Below are 24660 nucleotides of genomic sequence, written 5' to 3' on the forward strand. Positions count from 1 at the left end.
TCTTAAGTATGAGCATCTGCTCCAATACTTTTGGCACACTACTTTTCTTCATCTCCTGATGCTACTGTAATGTACCAAGTGGCTGGTGAGTCTAGCCAGCTATTTAACCACCTATTAAAAAGCCTGGCGACGTTGGTCTAGGTTAGGGTATGATGTAATTACTCTGTGACCCCCAGTGACCCTGGCCCAATTACATAAAAGCACAAACATGCCGGCAGCCCAACAGATAGGAACTGAAAGGAGGGGTCCAACCTACCGGGGTCCTACCAAGAACAGTTCTTTAAGGTCCATAATCAATCCTGGGCTGAAAGTAGTCCCAGTATTCCTAGTCTCCATGAGAAAATGTCTCAACAAGTCAATCAATCAATCAATCAAAGCTTTATTTATATAGCGCATTTCATACCCAGAGGCAACCCAATGCGCTTTACAGAGAACAAGGGAGGTGGGCAGACATCCCACCCCTACATATTCCAGAGGGAAGCAAAAAAACAGTAATCACCCGGGGGCCAGATAAGTGAGCTGTAAATATTCTTCCCTGACCCCTCTCAACGAGGCGATCGAGCAAGCTCCTGGAGTATGTTTGTCTACCGGCTAAGAACATTTATAGAGCAATAAATAACATTCAATTACATTTTCAGAGTAAGAGAGGCTAATAACATCATAGGAGAGACATGGCAAACATTGGTGTATGTCTGTGTGTGCACAAATGTGCCTGTGTTTCTCTCAGCATGCCCTGCATGGCTGCCACATACACACATCTGCTGCTCGTTGCGTCATCTGATCCCGTCAGACTTCCTCTTTCTGTCACTCACTTGTTACCTCACTTTTTAAGCCACGTCCTCACAGACTCATCGCAGGCACACACTCACTCACTCACTCAGTTCCCAGGATTGCCGGCGTTATCATAGACCCACTAATAAATATTTATCTATATAATATATGGGATCTAACTAGGCCTGGGCATAAGGATTGGCTGCACGTAACATTACCTTTTATTACAAAGTAATATATAATGATACATTTATTATCTACATAAACAATATTTTATCATCTTTGAATGGATCCTGTCAAGCCCATTTATATGCTGATGACACGGTTATCTATTGTATGGCGCATTCTGTGCAGTTAGCTAATGAAAACCCGCAGCTCTCTTTTATTGCTTTGCAAGATGCCCTACATCAATTTAAGCTTGTTCTCAATTCTAATAAAACTAAATTCATGATATTTTCCAGGGCAAAAAATGTGGATTACAATAGTCTACAGATAGCATCACTAAATGGTACACAAATTAGCAGAGTCACTGAATATAAATATCTGGGCCTGTGGATAGATGAAATGTTAAAGTTTAAATCTCATATTGAGAAACTTGCTTCTAAGCTGCGCCAAAAGGTTGGCTTTCTTTACAGAAATCGCTCAAGATTCCCTCGATTCTGTCAGAAAAAAGTTGTTGAGTCAATATTTGTATCTGTTCTTGATTATGGAGATGTCATTTATCGTCACGCTTCAGCTTCCACCCTGAAACCCCTGGACTCTGTGTACTACTCTGCACTTAGATTTATTACTGAGGATGGGTATGACACACACCATTGTATCCTTTAGAGTAAGGTTGGTTGGCAATCCCTGGCAGCTCGGCGAGACTATCATTGGCTCTTGTACATTTTCAAGGCGTTGACCGGCAAACAGCCGCCGTATATAGCTGCCCTGTTGGACAGGAATGCTCCAGCCCATCAAACACGTGGCCTACTGGTAATCTCAATAAATACAACACTGCACAGACATGGATGAGAAACATTCAACAATATTTAATGGAATAACAAAAATGTTTCCTCAGTTAATAGAAAAAACAAATCATATTACAAACCCATAGGGCTGGTAACTTAAAACGACATGAAAACTAGCTAAAAAAAATAAAGCTATCCTACCTCCTGGCGGTCTGGCTGTCCACTAGCTGTTCAAATATCCCTAGGAGCCTATCCATCTGCTACTGGATCCTATTTTCCCTGGCCTCCTCCCTGGCATCCAGCTCCCTCTGCCTGGCCTCCCGTGTCTCTGCGTCCTCCCTTAAGAAATCCAGGACCTCATCACTACTACTTTTCCCTTTCCCTTACCCCCCCCCCCCCCCCTCCCTGCTGATGTTTCTGGGTCCTGGGAGGGTGGAGGGTGTCGGCTCTCGGGCGATGGATGGCCCTGGGGCGGTGGATCCTGGAGGAAAATAAACACAAGTACCGTAGTCCAGGGGCCAAGGAGTAAATTTTCACAAATTGGTACCACCTGAAGGGACCAAACATTTTTGGTATTTTTGACTTCCTCTATGTCTCTAGTTTATATTTTGGTATGATAGACCTCTCAATCTGGTAGCTTAATATTTTTGGGGGGATGATCTTTGGATCCCTCCCGAAATCGAAAAGAGTGAAAATTGAGGCATCTCCAAAAGGGGCAGTGTCTGCCTTATCACATGTATCTCGGGAAATAATGATCAGAATGTCACCAAATTTGCACTGGATGTTCACAGACAATTGGTACACACAAATCAGTAAATGTGTCTTCAGTACCTTGCTCCTTTCTCGAAATGTGTGCACCTAAACACATGTATCACAGGCGGAAATAGAATAAGGAACAAAAAATCCAGAAGGCATGTATATAAGGTTATTATACTACTCAACCACACCATCTGATGTCACCAGCCCCTGACAGGTAGCTAGTGCAGCCAGCACTTCAAACAGACCAATGGAATGTTGCCCTATTTAGTCCAGGGGCCAAAGGGCCAATTTTCACAACGTGGTAGGAATCTTTCTCCCAAGGGGACTACACAATTTTGGTATTTTTGTCTTCCTCTAGGCCTCTAGTTTATATTTTGTTGTGACAGACCTGCCTATCTAGTAGTTTAGAATCACTCTGAACTCTTAACCCAATCACTCTGTAAACAAACCTACACCCCTGGAAGCAAGACACTACAAATATGTTAAAAAGAAAAACGTAATAAATATCCCTATTAAACTTCCCCAGTTGATCACTCATATTAAGACAATTATATTTTGTATTACATATTTATGCCTCCACCAGACGGTCCGTCCGTCCGGCCGTCCGTCCGTCCGATGTTTGTTAATGCAATATCTCAGGAACGCATTGACGGAATTTCTTCCCCTTTGGTACAAATGTTCACTGGCACTCAAGGATGAACTGCTTAGATCGTGGGGGTCAAAGGTCAAAGTCACTGTCACAAAATCACAAAAGGACCTCACAAAATGTGTTTTCGGCCTGATGAACACAATATCTCAAAGGCTTAACGGAATTTGTTCATATTTGGGTAAAATGTCCAGTTGGACTCAAGGATTAACTGATTACATTGTGGGGGTCAAAGGTCAAGGGTCACTGACCTCACAAAAGGTGTTTTTGGCCTGCTGAACACGATATCTCAAGAACGGCTTGACAGAATTTGTACATATTTGGCCAAATGTCCAGTTGGACTTAATTAGATTAATTGGATTAGATTTTGGTATTCAAATGTCAAAGGTCAAGATCACCGTGACATCACAACAGGCACTTTTGAACGCTAACGCTAGCTAGCTAATGCTTGCGTGATAGCTTGATAGCTTGCGTTAGCATTAGCGTTAGCATTAGAGTTAGCATTAGCATATTTAATTTGTTGGCAGCATTATACCTCCATGCCTCTGCCTCGGAGGGACGCAGCAGCCAATGAAAACAAAGTGGGAGGGGCATTGAGCTAAACTGGCTTGGGAATCGTTGGCGCGCAGCTGGAAGTGCTGTCCCATTTAATTCACGGCCCTGCACCCTCTGGCCCTTCCAGCTGACGTCATTTAAGTGCTCAGGCCTCAGGCCGCAAGTGCGAGGGGCCGCAAGGGTGGTTTGCGCACTCAGATTGGGATTCAGCTATAGTATGTGCATGCACCTAAAAGCATGCACACATACAGTAGCCTACACGTGCTCCTAAATAGTGTTAGGTCAGCAGAAAAAGCATTCAAACAGGACAGTTTGGGATACAGTAATACTGGAGTTGTAGGAGTGGAATTTGTTTGTCTTGTGTTTAATGTTTTGTCCAGTGTCGCCCCCTACAGGTGAAGATGCCTGCCATTGATAAATTGGGGTGCACTGCGCATGAGGGGAAAAGGCAGGTGTGGCGATACCGTCATTGACCTCAGCCACAGCCCTGAGCCCATTCAGAAAATCTCATTTGTTTGTTTAATTTATTTTTGTAAATAAATCCCAAATTAATTGTAAGAAACAGTTTGGACTTGGATTTCTTTTGGGATTATGATGGCTGATATGATGGCTGCGAGTCAGACAAGTACACCTGCCTCCATGGAAATGGAAAAACAATAGGGAGTGATTTTTGCCATTACAGGAGTTATTCATTGCGTGATTTAGCCTACACACACACAGTCCCCATGGACTCCTGTTGACTTTTGGTCTTGAGGCTGATCGAGGACGTCTCCATAGCAGGGTTATAATAGTTTTGCTTTTTTCATTAGTTTTTATTTTTATATCGTTTTAACTTTTTTGTGTTCAATTTCAGTTTAGTTTTAATTAGTTTTTAAAGCAGATTTGCTAGTTAAGTTTAGTTTTTATTTTTTGAAAATGCTTAGTTTTAGTTTAGTTTTTATTAGTTTCAGTATTAGTTTTAGTTTGTTTTTTTCTGCGCTAGCCTGGTGAGACCATCCTGGGGCCTCATTTATCAAAGAGCGTGTAAATTCAGGTGTAAAAGAGGGCGTACGACGAAAACGAGGAAAATGCGAAAAGTAGCGTACGACAAGAATATTTACACGCTTTTCGGATCTATCAAAAATGTCGTACACGCTGCTGCGCCATTTCCTGCACGAAAAATCCGACGCTGGCGGAGAAGAGAGTGTACGCGCACGCGCCTCGTGTTCCGCCCTCTCCACGCCCAAATCCAACCATATGGTCAAAACTATGACAGCGCACAACGTGGATACCCCGGAAGGAACCGACATAATATAGCGTGGAGCATAGGAAAGACAAATACGTTTATGGAAAAACGCGGAAAGAAGAGAAACTTTTCGGAGACGGAGGTGCATGTGCTTGTTGGTGAGGTCCATGCGAGGAAAGAAAATCATCTTCGGAAGGTAAGCTTTTTGTACGAGCCTACATTTGTCTGATTGCTCCTACAGTTTAGGTAGCCTACTGTACGTTTCGTGCATCCTGTATTTGGCGTAGGCTACACGGACATGCTGTATTATGTGGCTGTGAGGAAAGCAAACATTCCACACATTCTGTGGTAGGCTATGATTGATTTAGGACCAAAAACAGGGAACGATAACACAGATGACCACTTCATAATGTTAGACCACATTAAACATTTTCCCCTCTGGGAAATTAAGACTCTCATCTAAATCACCCGGTAAATCACACTTAAGCATTTATTTGGCTGCCAACAGAAAAACATATCAATTGAATATGGCTACACAATAAAATGTTTAATGCATAATCAAGTTAACAGACAAACTCAAAGAAAATGACTGAAATTGTTTCTCCAGACTCTGACGTGGGGTGGGACCCAGAGGAGGGGGAGTCTGCAGTGGTCCTTGACCTGACGGTCGTGCCCCCGCCGGTTGCAGCCTCTACATCCAGCGCCACGACCTCCAGTGCCTCCACCTCCAGCGCACCGGCCTCCACCTCAAGTGCCATCTCCAGCGCCTCCGTCTCCGTCTCCACCGCCCACGCCTCCACCTCCGGCTGCCAGCGTCCCTGCCTCAAGGGTCCCTGAGGGCTGGGCTTCCTCTCAGACGCTGTGCTGGAGGCTCATGACCCTAGAGGCCCAGAGGGAAATGGCAGAAGGGATTGGGGCAGTTGTGGGGCAGTTGTGCAGCAGTTGGTGGAGGTCACCACACTACACCACCAGAGCCAACAGGACATCCTCATTGCACTTCATTCCCTCACACATGCTGTCACGGACCTCACACTGTCACTCACTACCACACTCACGGACCTCACACAGTCACTCACTACCACACTCAAGGACCTCACACAGTCACTCACTACCACACTCACGGACCTCACACATGCACTCACAAACGCACTCACACACCTCACACAGTCACCCACCAACAGACAATAAAATGGTAACAAAGTGAACCTTACTTTGTCTTAATAGCTGGCGCATGACCTCAGTGCGGGCCCTTTGGCCCTGCTGGTATAACCCTCATGACGGGGAGGGGGCTGAGGGCTTGGGTCCTCATTTTGTGGTGGGGTCTTGACTGGTTCTCATTCTTATCAGCTTTGAATATATATCTTGGCAAACATAACACAGGATGATGTACAAGGAGGGGACAGATACCTAGTGAAAGTACTATTAGTTGCTAGTAAAAAGACAATAATGAGTGCTTGGTATAAGGTTGAACCCCCAACCAAGGAGCAGTGGCTGGGTGTTGTGGAAGAGATTTATGTTAGGGAGAAGTTCATGCATGCATTGAGGATGCAGGAAGGAAAGTTTGAAGGGAGATGGGAAAAATGGATGGATTATAGAAGGAAGTGTGATGATACCACTAATATTGAAATTGTAATATTTGATTACGAGAAAAAAGCTCCATGGATGGAAGTACCCATAAGCTGTTATTGTAAGTTTTTATGTTTTATTGTATTGTCGTTGTATGGATGGAAAATGCTAATAAAGAGTAAAGTAAAGAAGAAAAAGAATATATCTTGGCTATGCACACACCAACAAGCCAGCCGTCACGCGCAGCGCCTGCCTCCAGTCTAGCCCCTACCCTGCTGTGCGCCAGGATGAATGAGTCATGCGTGGAGCCAGGCCACCGTGCCACTACACTTGTGATGAGCATGTCGGCGTCACATTATGATTTGGGTATTTATAGTGTGCACATTTTTGCGATTCACATAGACGTATTCATTCACTGATGGTGCCCTTATGTGGGTGCAGTCGCCATCGCCGATCACCTCTTTGGTCGAGTAGCGCCGGATTCATTTAGGCTCGCATTACGCACAGGAGGACTGTCATTTATATGCTTACCAAACAGCAAACAGGTCCACATGATCACATATTAATGACAATCTAATTGGTCAATTATTGCCGTTTGATGGAGTGCCTGCATTAGGTGTGCGCATAGGTTAAGTTTGGGGAACAAATCCATATCGGACCATTAATGAGCCGGTTAGAGGACACAATCTTGCATTGCGATATATGTTTGTGCTGAATTGGGCTATTAGCCTACATGATTGTGCGTTCATAAACTTTCGCTCTTATTCTCTCCATCAAACATTGTAATTCACCGACGCACCACCTGCGTCGCCAGTTCCCCCTGTGTTCAAAAAGGGTGTAGGAAACCGTGTAAATCGGTACGACAACTTGAGAGGTGTCCTACAAAAGCGCGTAGAAAGGCGACTAGATTTTCGCCCTTTCGGCTTGATAGATCGAAATGTGGGGGGGGGGAAATGGCGTACGCCTGAAATCGCGAAAAAGACCGTGTAAAATATGGCGTACCTCAATGATAAATGAGGCCCCTGATCTTGTGAGCTCATGTTGTTTCACTCTGTGCAAAACAAACCATCTGGCGAACGTCAGATTACCTCGGCGCAGGGGCACAGCTAAAGAAATAATGGAGGATAGATTTCATATCCACCCAAAATACTAGTTTTATGTATGGAATGAAAAAGACTAAAACTAAGGACATTTTCTCTACAAATTTAGTTTATTTTAGTTAGTTTTGTAAACACACAATACAGTTTTAGTTAGTTATCGTTTTTTTGTAAAGCCTAGTTTTTATTTCAGTTAACTAAAATGTTTTTTCACACCTAGTTTTCGTTTTTTAGTTAGTTTTCATTAACTATAATAACCTTGCTCCATAGCAACCTGCTGTTATCGCTAAGACATTCCGTCCGAGTTCAGGCATACACACACACACACACACACAAATCACATCACACATCACCACATCAAGACATTCCGTCCGAGTTCAGGCATACACACACACACACACACACACAAACCACATCACACGTCACACAACCCCCCCCCCCCCTCTCCCCTCTCATTACAGTAGCCTACAGTGCTGTCAGGATATTGGCCGCGCCGATTGGCTGCTTGTCGAGGCTGGCTGCCTGTATGGTAATTCCCTTCCCCCTCCCCTCCCCTGGTAACTGTAACTGCCTTGTACTGTAGTTTGTAACTGCCTTGTAATGTATTTTGTAACTGCCTTGTAATGTATTTTGTATGTGGTAATTGCCTTGTATTTTGTATGAATTGCATTTTGTATGTCGCTCTTTCTTCCTTTTTATGTGTTATTTGTATTGTAAAGCGCTTTGTGCATTCGTGCTGTGAAAGGCGCTATATAAATAAAATAAAATAAAACTTACTTACTTACTTACTTACTTACACAGTTCATAGTAGATGTGTTAGCTCTAGCTGTTGTTTAAAGTCATCGCTGGCTAAAAGTAGGGATGGGCGGACGATGCCTTATGAATTTTTGGGGCTTCTTCCTGATTGTGTCGGGAAAAGAGCCGAAGCCCCGATGCATTGAAAACGGAGAGCACAGTGACATCTGGTGGTTTGCAGAAATCATAGCAGCCATTGTAACTCTAGTCTAGACTAGGCCTACTGCACACTACGTATGTTCGTTGTGAGAACTGTGTTCACTGATTGAAAGTGCTGCAATAAATATATAATGTTATGTGAATATGCAAACGTGGTGCCTCCATCATTGCAGAATCGCTTCCAAACAGATGTGCCTATGGCACGCCGTTTTAACATGTATAAACCTGACTATCCGGAATTAACATTACAGATATCAACAACCTTTTTTTTTTTGACTGTCTGAATTTTTATTCAAGATATCTATAACGTCATTCTGACTAGTCAAAACGACAGTTAGCGATATCTATAACTCAGTTGTGACTAGTCAAAACTCTAATTTTATCTGCAACGTCATTTCGCCTAGTAGATTCAAACTACTTTTGCCATTCATGTGTATGGGGTAGGCTACGCCATTACAGATAGGCCTATTTACAATTCAGTTGCGGATATCCACAATGTGAATTGCGGATATCTATAACTGAATTATGACTAGGCGTAATTCCAGTTTCAGATATCTACAATTTCTGCCTAGTCATAAATCCAATTCAAGATATCTACAACTTAATTCAAGATATCTAAAACTTAGGTAGGTAGGTAGGTAGGTAGGTAGGTAGGTAGGTAGATTGGTCGGTGGGTGGGTAGATAGGTAGGTGGGTAGGTAGGTGGCTAGGTAGGTGGGTAGGTAGGTAGGTAGGTAGATTGGTCGGTGGGTGGGTAGATAGGTAGGTGGGTAGGTAGGTGGCTAGGTAGGTGGGTAGGTAGGTAGGTGGGTAGGTAGGTGGGTAGGTAGGTAGGTAGGTGGGTAGGTAGGTGGGTAGATAGGTAGGTAGGTGGGTAGGTAAGTAGGTGGGTAAGTAGGGGAGAGCGGGGCGCGTCAGACCATTTTTTGCCTTAAGCTTATTTATTTAAAAATGATTTCGGTTTTATTATGAATTTTGCTATACATGTATACCTATATCTGTTGGCTACAAAAGGACATCAAAACGAGGTTTCCAGCACTTACCAGTTTCTTGCAGTTTTGCCAAAAGTGGCGGATGTGAAAACGGTCCAACGCGCCTCATGGGTGAGGCGCGTTGGACCACGTAGTGGGACGCATTGGACCAATATAGTACATTGCCTTAAAAACCCATGCAAATAACATTATCTTCTGACAACTATATGTTATGTGCTACATACATGCTTTTTCACTACCTGCATGCATTATTTATACTGTTAGGTATTTATTATGTATAGGCCTAATAATGTCATGTTCTATACGATATTTGCTCCTATATTTAGTATTTTATCTTGTATATTCAGAGTAATTCATTGGTTTCAGAATGATCTAATTCGAACTATTATTCTCATTGGTTGGTTTAGTCATGTGCCAGGTTAAAGGTGAGACATTCTGATCGCCATTGGTTACTCCGCACATGCAGCTCATGCTGCTACAAACACACGTGAACGCTACACACATTGGGGACAGGATAAAAGAAGTTAAAGCATAAGTTAAATTATGAAGTTAAATCATAAAGCCCCAGACGAAGAAGAGTCTGACGCTAGCGTTTTGAAGTACACCAATTGTTTTAAATGGCCGATCACGCACCAAAAGCTTCCAGTGCGTTTGCGGCTTAACCCGTTCTAGCCATAATGAACCTATTAAAATCGTGATAAATGCACATGAATAGCCTATCTCAATTGCAAGTGAATAAAATACAGTATCCCAGTACCTAAAAAATGCAAAAATAAAACAAGTGGGGGTGTCTCACAATGTCAATAACTTGACTAAAGTCCCACAAATGCATGATCATTGAATGTGAGGCGCGTTGGACCACAGTGGTCCAAAGCGCCCCATCTACCAGAGGCTAGCTATCTGGCTAGCTGTCACTCAGTGGTATGTAGCATGAAACACGAAAATTATTCTATCTTATAGCCACTAAAACAGTGATTAAAATGATGTATGTTTGGATTCTGTGACATGTATACACAAGGTATAAATCAAAAAACACTAGCATAAAAAAAAATTACTTATTGGGGTAAAAATAGATGATCGCCAGGAAAATGTTTAAAGATTTTCAAATACTCCCGCCGACTTCAGGATAGGTTGACGTGACGTAGAGAGGTGTGTTCACCAAAATATGTCCTTGTAGCTACAACAGATCACCTTAAAAGCCCAGTGGTCCGACGCGCCTCATGCTCCAATGCGCCCCGCTCTCCCCTACGTATGTAGGTGGGTAGGTAGGTAGGTCGGTAGGTAGGTAGGTAGGTAGGTAAGTAAGTAGGTAGGTAGATAGGTAGGTGGGTAGGTACAGTAGGTGGGTAGGTAGGTAGGTGGGTAGGTACAGTAGGTGGGTAGGTACAGTAGGTGGGTAGGGAGGTAGGTGGGTAGGTACAGTAGGTGGGTAGGTAGGTAGGTGGGTAGGTACAGTAGGTGGGTAGGTAGGTAGGTGGGTAGGTACAGTAGGTGGGTAGGTAGGTAGGTAGGTCGGTAGGTAGGTACCAGAATCTCTATGTCACTACCCCTTCTCTGAATCTCTCCCTAAATCTCTTCCTCACCCCTTCATTTTTTATGTACCCCCCCCCACACACACACACACACACACACACATACACTCACACACATACATCAACTCATCAATAAATTAATTCATTGCATATTAAATCATCTGTTCTATGTTGTTTTAAGAGTTATCCATCTATCACAAGCCTGAAATAGCCATTCCCATCCCACCTGACACATGGCAGAAACAGGCACAGAGACAGCAGGGTTTTCAGGGCAGTACGTCAGTGTTTATTCCATGCACCTGTTTGCTTTGATAGTCTTATACCCATTGGAACCCATTGCACTGTACGCTGAACAACACAGGAAAGTGTCAGGATTGGTTGATCGTAGTGCCATTGATGCAACCCAATCATGGAGCGGGTCCACGAGCCGCCTAAACACGGCCAGCCATTCACCGCCATTCATTTTTTGGACCAGGATTACACAAAAACTACTTGACCGATTTTCATGAAACTTGGTGGAGGGGTGTTACCATGGGCCCACTTAGAATCCATTGCATTTTGGTGCCGATCCGAATCACGTGGCGGGTCCACAAGCCGTTTCTTGGTTTGTTTGTTTATTAGCAGGATTACACAAAAACTACCACACCATTTTCATGAAGAGCAGGATGCACGACAGCGCAGGGCGACAGGTAAAATATAGGTGATAGTTTGCTTTCATTGGCATCATAGAAGAAGTAGGCTATCATAACTGAACAAGAGACATCATACCTTGATGGCCTCCTTCTGAGCAGCTGCTCTCTCTTTCTGTAAGTAAAGGACAGGTACTGTTGTGTGGTACACTTGTTAAGCTCTCAACACATTATCACCATCAAAACTGCTTCACACCAGTCATTGATTTTAAGAGCAGTGACAATGAACAAAGAGGCAATCACCATCCCGTACAAGTATGGGTGAACAAATGATCAAAAAGCATGCGTGTGCTGTACATGTTTAATTCAATACCAGCTGTGGCAAATACTTACATTATTAAACACCACCTGCACCTTCATTTGGGAGTGAGAAGGCTGGCAACCCTAATCTCAGCCCTCGTCCCCACCCCCCAAAACAGTGGTCCGCAGGTTGCTTTATAGTCAGGATGGTGGTCCCTGGGACAAAAACAGTTGAAAACCCCTGAGGATGGGAGTCAGGCATTCTCCTCTCTGTGCTCATTGATGGTCCTCTGAAACTGTTCAGTCTGTGTTGTTGATTGCCCAAAGAAACTCCTGCTTGGCTTTGACTCCCACTTTTGGCTGTGACACAAGACATGCATTATTAGACAACCTAATAAAGTTCTGCGGCGATCCTAGATATGATGGTAATCACCTGGACACTCTCTGCTGTTGCAACTAGTGTATGTAGCAAAGTTGCACATGTGTACATTTAAATGAATGTAAGCAGTTTCTGCTCCCCAGTTTGCGTTTGGAAATACATGGAGGTGAATAAGCCATAGTTAGCCGTCAGCTGCATTCACTCCGATGTATTTCCAAATGCGAAAACAACGGCAGTGAAAAACAATCAGAGTCTGGTAATGATGAGTTTGTAACCCCCATAGTGTATTCAGCCTGTTATTTTGACTATTTTGGTTATTGAAGTGGTGTTTTTACAGTGAACTTTTAACATTGAAGGCAACGGGCACTTCCGCATCCGCACCCCTCATTACGTCAGACTGACCAATATGGCAGCTGAGGTGAATAAGGCGAATAGCATAGGAACATCGGACAGCACATCTGGCAACGGTCTTAACACTAGGCCCCATATGCCCACCCCAGTGGTTGGGATGAGCACACTAGAGAGTATCAGTATATGACTCTGAGGAACTGGATTAGGAACATTAAGGAAGGGAAGGCCCATATATGGTCAGGGTCTTCCCTGTAGGAGTTTCAACACACATAGTACACAGAACACATTCCTTATTATACTGATATGATAGAGAACATGCAAAAACACAATTTCCCATTACAAGCTTCTGAAGGGAAGAAAGAGAGGGAGAGAAGGGAGGGGAGAGGGAGGGAGAGAAGAGGGAGGCTATAAGTAGTACATAGGAGAAATGAGGAGAGGACAGTGTGGATTGCTGTTGAGCCTTGGGCATTGTGTCTCTGGGTGTGTTCCTGTAACCCCTCCAGTCAGTGGTGTGATGTGTGTGTGGTGTGTTTGTATAAAGAGTGTGTGCGCCTGTCTGACCTGCTCTGAGGTGACGGTCTGGACATCCTCTTCCTCAGGCAAGATGTCTTTCCAGCTAAGACCAGATTCCCTGCATAGCATGCCAACATTTCTACAGGGAAAGCTAACGACTGGGCCTCAAACTCTGATTGTGGGTGACTTTACTGTAAAAGATTCAAGAAGCATGTGCAGTAAAAACACAATACTGTACTCTGCTTTCCTAAGGATATGGTCTCTGACATGACAGAAAGAATCTTGCATAGTGGGGCTACACATCCAAATTATACAATTATAATTTTTACAAACTAGTAGAAGTGGCTACGTTAACGCCCACTCAGGCGACAGCGTCACCAATTTTTTTACTAAAAATGTAAATGTTCAAAACCAGATAATGTTTGGTAATAACACTGTAGATAATTTGTAACTGAAAATGTCCTATAAACAATTCCGGTTTTCAAATCCAATCCAACGGCCCAGAAATCAGTCTTGTCACTGCGTTTGGGTGTTACAACCACCCATCCCGAGTGCGGGCGTTAAAACCACCTTATACTCTAGTATAAGCTAGGTCCCAAACTGAGGTGATGTTGGTTTGATATTGGACATTCAACAGACATTCACATTCGGCATTTTAGAGACAGAGGTAAAAGTACAATCATTATCAGGAAATAAATCAATAACTTTGGCATTTTTTTTACAGAAACACTTTAAAACACTTGTACATAACTCTAGGCATGTATATCTAACTATGACAACCTTTGGTTTTCATGAGTTATTGATGAACAATTTCTTAAAATTCAAGAAATCAATAAAATACATATTTATTACTGTTTAAACCAATAACTTTTCCAATATCTGACAGAGACACCTCAACCCACTTTTACTTATTCTAGGGATATATATCTAACTATGAAAGCGACCAGACACACCATACATTCTTAGCACCCTATGGGAAAACTGTTACATGAACATGGAAATATACATTTGAGACAAAGCATACAATTGTCAAGAATACACATACAAGAGACAAAGCATACAATGGTCAAGAATACACATACAAGACCGAGATCCCATTATAAGATTAGTATTGTATGGGCATCCAAAATTCCATTACAGTTATTGATAACTGATTTATTAAAAATCAAGAAATCAATAAAATACATATTGATAACTGTTTAGATCAATAACTTTGATCTACACTCAGCCTGTCTAAGTCCCTCTCTCTGCCTGCCTGCCCGGAATTAGTTTCAACTTGGTGTTGGAAGGTCTATGAAGACCAACCATATGCCCGCATGGGAGCAATGGAGGTCAGTCCAGGGTTGGATACGACACGGGAGGCCATATTTTCCCCGTTGTCTAGCCTGGGATGATATTGCTTGTGATGTGGACATACTATCTTTTGTTTTGTTTACCACCGCATTTTGAAAAAGGATTGTTAGGTTTTGATTGCCGAGTTTTATTTTGACATAGAAGTGTTGTGTTTTATGGCTTGTGTTGAGTTTTGGCACAACAACCCACCATACACACAAATGAACACACTCTCTACAGTACCTCTCTCAGTTTATAAAATGTTTCTTAAAAAAAGTTTATGAAAAAACAAACAACATTCTGAAAAGTTGTGTGTGTTTGTGTGTGTGTGTGTTTGTGAGAGAGAGAGAGAGAATTGGGAAAAGTCAAAAAATAAAGTCTTCAAAGTCACACTGAAATGAAAAAAGCATTCTGTCCCATTTTGGTTCACATAATTGGTCATAGTGTTCACCTATTCAACGATGTATGCCAAAAAAATTACAAAATTCTACTTTTGTTGTAATCTTATATCAAAGTATATAATTTCTTACTTCCTGGAAAACGGTAGGTCACGTGCAATGACGACAACAGGTACCTTAGATTTTAGGCCAATAATCTCACGACATCCACCCGTCAATCAACGCTATCCTTCTATCGAATCTGTCTAAAGTTCTTAAAACCCGTCCACTTGTCAATGTTCCAACAAATTCCTCGAAACATATGTCCCACCCTCATAGCTTGTTTGCATCGGAAATACGTCAAACTACGGAAGTTAGATGATCTCAAACGTCCGTTTCAGTGCGACTTTAAGGCCTGGATTACTCTACTGCGTTCGTTCATGGCTACATTTTCGAACAGAGAAAACGATCCGCGATTACATGCGAAATTGCACATAAAGATCTGTTCAAATCTCTTATCACACTAACACGCCCGAAAACACATAGCACACCATCATTAAAGAGCATATCAAACAGGTGATTTATGAGTTTGAGCTATAGCAATCAAGGGTATATTTTTCTTGGCTAGTAGCATAACATATGTCCTTCATCTATCTATTATTCTAGGAAAGAGGGAAATTCTATAGAAAGAGGGAATGAGAAAGAGACAGAAAGAGTCAGGGCGGGCAGGTGTGTGTAGCAACTCTTCATGTAGGCCTACTGTTCTATATGTGTAGTTGTACAGTATGTCTAGTTGGCCTTCAGGGACAATAAAGATCTTCAGAAAATAAACAATAATGATTTTCTGATTATAAAAGTCAATTTGATATTAATATACCAGAGGGTAGCATAAAAGCACACACACACACACACACACACACACACACACACACACACACACACACACACACACACACACACACACTATTCCTTACAAAGATGGGGTCCTTGTTGAGGCATCTTTTGGTGAACTCTGTGAAGCTCTTGGATTAACTGTATGAACACTGGTGTGTCCTGAAAATAGCCTTTAGACTGAAATTCTTCCCACACTGGTCACAGTGTTACGGCTTCTCTCCTGTATGAACACGCTGGTGTGACTTTAAGTGGTGTGAACGAGCAAAGTTCTTCCCACACATATCATATGAACACGCTGGTGTGTCTTTAACTCTCCTGACTGCCTGAAGTTTTTTCCACACTGATCACAGTGGAATGGCTTCTCTCCTGTATGAACACGCTGGTGTGTCTTTAAGTTAATTGCCAGAGTGAAGTTCTTCCCACACTGATCACAGTGGTATGGCTTCTCTCCTGTATGAACACGCTGGTGTGTCTTTAACTCTCCTGAAAAAGTGAAGCTCTTCCCACACTGGTCACAGTGGTACGGCTTCTCTCCTGTATGAACTCGCTGGTGTGTCTTTAAGCTCATTGCCAGAGTAAAGTTATTCCCACACTGGTCACAGTGGTATGGCTTCTCTCCTGTATGAACACGCTGGTGTGTCTTTAACTCTCCTGATGAAGTGAAGTTCTTCCCACACTGGTCACAGTGGTATGGCTTCTCTCCTGTATGAATACGCTGGTGTTGCTTTAACACTCCTGACTGCCTGAAGTTTTTTCCACACTGATCACAGTGGAATGGCTTCTCTCCTGTATGAACACGCTGGTGTGTCTTTAAGTTAATTGCCAGAGTGAAGTTCTTCCCACACTGATCACAGTGGTATGGCTTCTCTCCTGTATGAACACGCTGGTGTGTCTTTAACTCTCCTGACTGCCTGAAGTTTTTTCCACACTGATCACAGTGGAATGGCTTCTCTCCTGTATGAACACGCTGGTGTGTCTTTAACTCTCCTGAGGAAGTGAAGCTCTTCCCACACTGGTCACAGTGGTATGGCTTCTCTCCTGTATGAACACGCTGGTGTGTCTTTAACTCTCCTGAGGAAGTGAAGCTCTTCACACACTGGTCACAGTGGTACGGCTTCTCTCCTGTATGAACACGCTGGTGTATTTTTAGGTTTCCTGAAAGAGTGAAGTTCTTTCCACACTGGTCACAGTGGTATGGCTTCTCTCCTGTATGAACACGCTGGTGTTTCTTTAACTCTCCTGACGAAGTGAAGTTTTTCCCACACTGGTCACAGTGGTATGGCTTCTCTCCTGTATGAACGCGCTGATGTAACTTTAACTTTCCTGACTCCCTGAAGTTTTTTCCACACTGATCACAGTGGAATGGCTTCTCTCCTGTATGAACACGCTGGTGTGTCTTTAACTCTCCTGAGGAAGTGAAGCTCTTCCCACACTGGTCACAGTGGTACGGCTTCTCTCCTGTATGAACACGCTGGTGTGTCTTCAAGCTCATTGCCAGAGTGAAGTTCTTCCCACACTGGTCACAGTGGTATGGCTTCTCTCCTGTATGAACACGCTGGTGTATCTTTAAGTATCCTGAAGAAGTGAAGTTCTTTCCACACTGGTCACAGTGGTATGGCTTCTCTCCTGTATGAACACGCTGGTGTGTCTTTAACTCTCCTGAGGAAGTGAAGCTCTTCACACACTGGTCACAGTGGTACGGCTTCTCTCCTGTATGAACACGCTGGTGTATTTTTAGGTTTCCTGAAAGAGTGAAGTTCTTTCCACACTGGTCACAGTGGTATGGCTTCTCTCCTGTATGAACACGCTGGTGTTTCTTTAACTCTCCTGACGAAGTGAAGTTTTTCCCACACTGGTCACAGTGGTATGGCTTCTCTCCTGTATGAACGCGCTGATGTAACTTTAACTTTCCTGACTCCCTGAAGTTTTTTCCACACTGATCACAGTGGTATGGCTTCTCTCCTGTATGAACATATTGGTGTGTCTTGAGAATAGACTTTAGACTGAAGTTCTTTCCACACTGGTCACAGCGGTACGGTCTTGGCTTGTCTGTGTCTGTCTGTCTTTGAGCGGTAGCTGGGGTGAAGGGGGTGTTGGAGGTGGTGATAGGGAGTGATCGAGAGGAGGATGAGGAGGAGAGAGTCTCTAGTCTGATCTCTCCACGCCTCAGCAGAGAGACGTAGAGGTTGTCATGGCTCCTCTTGATGTGCTTGTGAAGGTAGATCTGGGAGGTGTAGGTGAATGGGCACTCAGAGCAGGAGAACAGCCGAGTCTGGGACAAGTCTGACATCACTCCTGGGAGAGTGAAAGAGAGAGAGAGACATTAAAAAGGATTCTCACACCTGTAGTACAATTTCAAGTACCGCCATTACATGGATATACTTGGCTCACCCCTCGGACCAGCCATCTATTTTTCTGTAGACTAAGGTCGAGGTTATGGCTGTCATAATAGCTTTTTATCGCAATGAAACGTGATTTTCTGTTCAACAGATGAACGACCTGTATTCTACGGCAGTGTGTGTGGTGGAAATTGGTAAAGCAAGTTCTTCTTTGGAAATATTGTGGCAAATTTGATCTGGTCGTAAGAAAGGAGAATCAGATCCGTTGATGCAAGTTTCAACACTTTTATTGAATCTCTGGCATCAGAATCACACTGCAGTTGTGATGAGTTCACACATCAATTGTCTAGCATGAACTGAACTAAAATCAGAATATCATTTTATTATATGAAAAGGTGTTTTCCATTAATGATCTCATTCTGACTTTATGTCCTGTTTTTTCACTACTAATACAATTACTATCAACAGGGTTTATCCGTTCTTACCAGGTTTTAATCCCATACCAAAAATTAAAACATTAATCCACATGTTTCCTTCAGTTACCCAAATTCTGTCTGCCTGTTTGTGTGCCGGTGTGTGTAGCGGATAACTCCCTAAAACCAGTATCCTGTAATTGAGATACCCTATTCTCTAGAAACGAAACTTGGCATACGATTATCTATCTTGGCTTGAACCCAATTTAGGCCTGTGCTTTCACTCGTGTGTGTATCTAATGGTGTTACAGTAAGAATAGACAAGAGTTGAAACATAATTATACTATATGTGATATACATGTGATTACTATGGTCAAAATATACTACAATATATAGAATTCCAACGATCAGAAGTTTATTAAAATAATAAACAATGTACAATGTACAACATTTCTTGAGAAAGGTTCGCCCCTCAAAGAGTGATCAGAGTGAGACAAAGAGAGACAAGATTCATGTTAGTTTATATACTGTAGGTTTCTTGGTCGGTCTAACCGCCCATCTGTTATGTCAAAGGTCAGTATGGTTACAAAAGATACAGATTGTGCTGTCTGGGCATGGCATGAGTTATTTCCTCACTCAAGCCACAATGGGGGCAATGGGGACATAAGTTAGCTAGCTGTCATCTAAGTATAAGGGTTATGCTTGGTTTCACATCATCAATCTGGTGCATTCTAAATACTGATAAGACATTACTTCATAGAATACATAAATGTGTTTAATAAAATTCCATTACACGTCATTTATTGACAGCTGATTTGTTTAGGACCGTGGAAGTAGCTAACTGGTCTCAATGTGGCAGTTTGCACAGAGGAGAGTTGGAAGGTCAGATCTGTCATGGCAAAAGGGTAAGAAACCACAGCTAATAATTAGGCTGATGCTATATTATTTTAACAGTGCAGTATTTATTTTGCATTAGGCTAATCTTGGTAGGCTAAATTTGATAAAATCGGTCAAATCCGAAGGCGTTAGCCTAGTCTTAATAGGCTAATGGAACATTACACACAGGATGTTGAATGGCATTCGATAGAGATCATGTAAATGTAGCTATAGGTAAATTCTAATCTGTTAAATTTTATGACACATAGATTGTGACATAAAAATGTTAATCTAATCATTTATATGAATGTATAACCACATTTAGTCTGGTCTTCTTCTGAAATGAAGAATCACTGAAGAATTCACCCCAGCACGGGATAGGAGACGGCGACAGATAGCGGTTTATTACAGAAGTTCAGCATACAATAGACACGTTCAGCATGGTCTAAGCCTCTCTCTGCCTGCCTGCGTGGCTGCCGTTCAACAAAATCAACTCCCAAGGCCCTTGGTGTTGTTGTGATTTAATTTGATTTAGCCCTCTGTTTTAATTATGATGTTATTACAAATACATTAACCAAAAGAGTGTAAGTTCTTACAAGAAAACTCTGATGTAAACAGACAAGTATGTGTTGGCTATGTAGCAAGAATGTTATATAGACACAAAGCACTTGGGCACAGACAGGAATGTGATAAGCATCAAGCAAAGTGGTTCTTATCTAAACATTAAAGCACTTGGCTTAAACCCTCTCCACATACCAGAAAGAAATGCATGAGCAAAGGATGAAACGGTGCATTCCGCTCCTCATATGTGATAACTCAAATTGACACAAGCTTAGGTTAAGTGCAAAATTTCTCTCTGAGACTCTTACCACTAGGGGGAAGCACTTGCAATGTATATTTCAATACACCATTAGAATCATGCCAACTTAGGGGTGTGTTTTAAAAAATGGGTTGTGGTCAAGCTAGAAGGGCGGGGATAGCCCAGAGAAGGTATATAAGGAGATGCACAAGTCAGTCTGAGTGTGTGTCTTCTCGAGAACCCACCAGTCTTGTTGCCTGTACTGCTGAACAAGCAATAAAGCCTGTTGCATCGGACTCTGAGTGTTTCCAGTGCCTCATTGATTTGACTTCAACTACTGAACAAAGAACTTTGAATATTTGAATTACCTAATTAAGTTGTTTGACACAACAGTGTCCCTGCCCCCTCTGTGTACCAGCTAAGTTATTAGATAAAGAGCACCATTCTGCTCCCCAGAGATATCCCCTGTGACGCCTTGTAAGATATCCCGTCATCCGAGACACCTACTATCTGTCCAGGCACATTCAGATAGTTTGTTGCTGCTGGACTGGATCTTACATTCTTCTGGAGTAACTCCCTAGCTCTGTGAACATAACTTTAGCAGCTGCAGCAGTCAAGAATGACCCTTGCCGACCCCCTCTCCCCTAGGCCTCTACACAAACGCACACAGGCAGCCATCTAATCTCTCTAACTCATAGTGTTCCTTAGCACAAGACAACATGAATGATAAAATATTACAGCACAATTCTCTCAAAACTCATCAACCCACATAAAAAAGTAAACATTGTGGTCCTGTGTTTTAAAGGGCACAGCACATGCTAAATCAATTTTGTAATGTGTTTATCATACATGTTGGTCTCTGATAGTCCTACCAATGTGCAAAAGTTGATTGATGAAGCTGGATTCAATTTATCCGAAACCAGGCGTCGGGGCCCAGATGTGGGCAGCGTGGGAGAAATATCACCTTGTGTTCCTTGAGGAAGAATCAGTGTTTTTTGGTGTGTGAAAGTAGGTCTGTGAGCTTCAAGAATGTTTAGTTGGGGGAGTGGGAGAGCCCTTTCCACAAGCCCAGAGAGATAAGACCTGAAGGAGGAGGTCTTAAGATGAAGTATAAGACTCATTGTTTTCTGACCACACATTTGTACTCTGATATCCCTGCTCTGGAGATCAGACATACCTTGTGAGCTCACAATAAAATTATTTAATTGTGCCTTGGTTTACGGAATATATTTACTAGATTGATCATCACCCTGCAAAAACCTAGATATGGCCTTTGAGGGCTGAAATAATTTTCCACAGCCTCCATCAGTCTCCAAGGAGTTCTCCATCACCATGCCACCCTAGGTCCATCCAGTACTGCACACACGATCACATTCTGAGGGTGTGGCTGTGCTTCAGGAGGTAGAGTAGCCGTCTGGGAGCCGTAGTTCCATTCCAGCTATCTCCTCTGCTTCGTCAAAGTGTCCTTGAGCAAGACACTATTTGCTCCCAATGAGCAGGCTAATACCAGCTGGCCGTCATTGGTGAGTGAATAGGTGAATGAGAGAAGATATTGTAAAGCGTTTTAAACTATATAAGTGCACTCCATTTACTGTTACATTTCTGGGTGCTCTAAATAATGCAGTTGTACAGGACGGAGCTAGAGCAGCCCAGGTTTGTTCTCATGTAGGATAATGTTAGTTTCCACCAGGCTGCTCTGGTCTGGGACTGGTTCACCAACCAACCAGCATAACTTCACAGCTGTATACAGTTACACGTTTACTCCCTATTTCTCAGTCCCACTGAGGAATTATTTTCAGATTGATGTTGGTGTTTATTTATGAATACAAACCATTTGCCCCCATGACTCTTCTGCGTGCAATGGAAGAGGCATGCAGGGACACTGAGGAGGGGTCAGTCCAGGGTTGGATACTGAGGAGGGGTCAGTCCAGGGTTGGATACTGAGGGGGGTCAGTCCAGGGTTGGATACTGAGGGGGGTCAGTCCAGGGTTGGATACTGAGGCAGGGTCAGTCCAGGGTTGGATACGACACGCAAGGCCATATATTTCCCCCGTTGTCTAGCCAGGGGTGACATTGCTTGTGATATGTGTGGTGGAAATACTCAGTAGCAAGGTGTTCTTTGGAATGATGTTGAATGCCGAGCGTCAAAGAGTAAAGCAAAGTTTATTAAAGGAATACCGGTACAAAGGTTCTCTCGAGTGAAGGTCCATTCCTCAGAGCAAGAGCGAGGGAACGAGCCCCGAGACATCTCAGAAGTTGATACTTATAGGATACACATCATGTCAAAGGTCACACCCAGGAATACAAGCATACAAGTGTTATTAATGATACTGTCATGCGGGTGTTTCTCACTTCCCCAAGATGGGGAGGCCATAAGTCAAAGAACAGTCATTACTAAAACTGTGCCTGAAAAGAGATATGAATAGAGAACATGCAAAAACACAATTTCCCATTACATGTGGATGAGGTGATGTCAGACCCTGACATTTGGCGGGATCCAGAAACCATCCACCTCATCACTTAAAATAGGCTACTATCTTTTGTTTACCGCTGCACTCTTTGACTGTAAGTATTAGTGCTGCCGTGAGTTTACAGTAAGATTGTATTTATTACTGTAATTCTGTAAAAAGTAAGAAGAATTCTGTAATACTGTAAGAAGCAAAAGCATGCAGCAACGACCAGCAACAGCGAAATGCACTGAAAACAGACCACATGTCGGTATAGGTTCGTTCTACGTGCTTCCTCCTCAGCATGGCTATACAAAACAGCTTGCTGAATTCCAAAAAGCTGAATAAACTAGCCTATATCGTATATTTTGACCATAGTAATCACAGGTAGGCCTATATTGTAGTGAATTTCAAATGCACACACATACTGTCTGTGACCGGTGTTTCAACTTTTGTCCATCTTTACTGTAACATCGTTGAGTGTAAGCACAGGCCTAAAGTTTCTTTCTACAAGATTTAGTATCTCAATAACTACTACGAGTACTGGTTTTTAGGGAGTTATCCGACACTGAGTGCCTCCTGTACTTGTATGCCAAGTTTCTTTCTACAAGATTTAGTATCTCAATAACAGAGTACTGGTTTTTAGGGAGTTATCCGACACACACACACCGACACAAAAACATGCACAAGAATTTGCTTATCTGAAAGGAAACATCTGTATTCTGGATTAATGCACTGTTTTACAGTATGTATATGTGCCTGTTTGTATATGTGCCTGTTTATGTGTATGTATTTTGTACTGTATGTATATGTGTCGGTTTGTGTGTGTATGTGTGTATCCACATGTGTATACAGTAGTAGGCCTATGTATATCAGTATTTGTACTGCATATATGTGTGCTTGTTTGTGTAAGTGTGTATTTGTACTGTATTTGTACTGTGTTCCTGTTTGTGTGTATATGTGTGTGTGCACATATGTTATTCACGTTGTCTTTGGAGGAACGTAGATCTGTACCTGTATTTGTTTGTCTTTCAAAAGATCTCTTGCCTCTGTTCTCTTCTGTTGCTTACTTTGGCTGTTATGTGTCTTTTGAATAGTGCATTGTAAGCCCATATGGGCTGGGCCTTTTGAACCATGCCACTTTAATAAAATATCAATCAATATCAATCAACCTACTCTGTTTTGATTGATTCAACTTTGTATATGACCCCCCTGGACTCAAATTAAAATAAAAATAAAACAGTAGCCCTCCCCTGGACTCAAATTAAAAAACAGTAACGCTCCCTTGGACTAAGCGTGACATTCCCGTTTTCCTCCAGTGACCCCCTAGTTGGCTCCAGGCTTAAATTCTTCAAAATAAAAATAACACACAACTTACCGAATTGAAGATTGTCGTCGCCTACAATGAAAGGCTGGTGAGTAGGTTGTGAAGAAAACGTTTGCTTACTCAAAAAGAATAGAGCTTGTCTCTTGTTTTCTTCAGATGGATAAAAACATATTTGCAAAGGGGAATCTTTACAGACGTGACAAACAGTGTTCGACAGTGAGACGTTCACAAGGTAGAGAGAAACCGATTACAAACACAATTTATATACACTTTTAGTGATGACTAATAATCTTTTGTAAACTCTTAACCAATCGGTGAAAGCTGCGCTTCACTGTTCAGATCCAGTCTGAGAATCCAGAATCCGCCTCCTCAGACCGGAAAAATGCACATTAGGCTACCTGACGCCCTCTTCTGGATATGTAATGGTAGTCCAGTTCTGATGGACCAGTTCTAATGACCAGTTTTGACATTACTATGACATTATTATTCTGACATGCATTATGCGTGACCCCTTCATTTATTTGAGGTCTTATCTGAATGTCCAGTGCTGACCATGTTCCTTGTTGTTTTCCAACGATAAAAAGGCACCGTCTTTTCTTGTTCTTTAGTCCTGGACCTGGAGCTACTTGTTTACTTT

This window comes from Borostomias antarcticus (assembly GCF_949987555.1).
Source record: "Borostomias antarcticus genome assembly, chromosome: 24".
NCBI classification, from domain to species: domain Eukaryota; kingdom Metazoa; phylum Chordata; class Actinopteri; order Stomiiformes; family Stomiidae; genus Borostomias; species Borostomias antarcticus.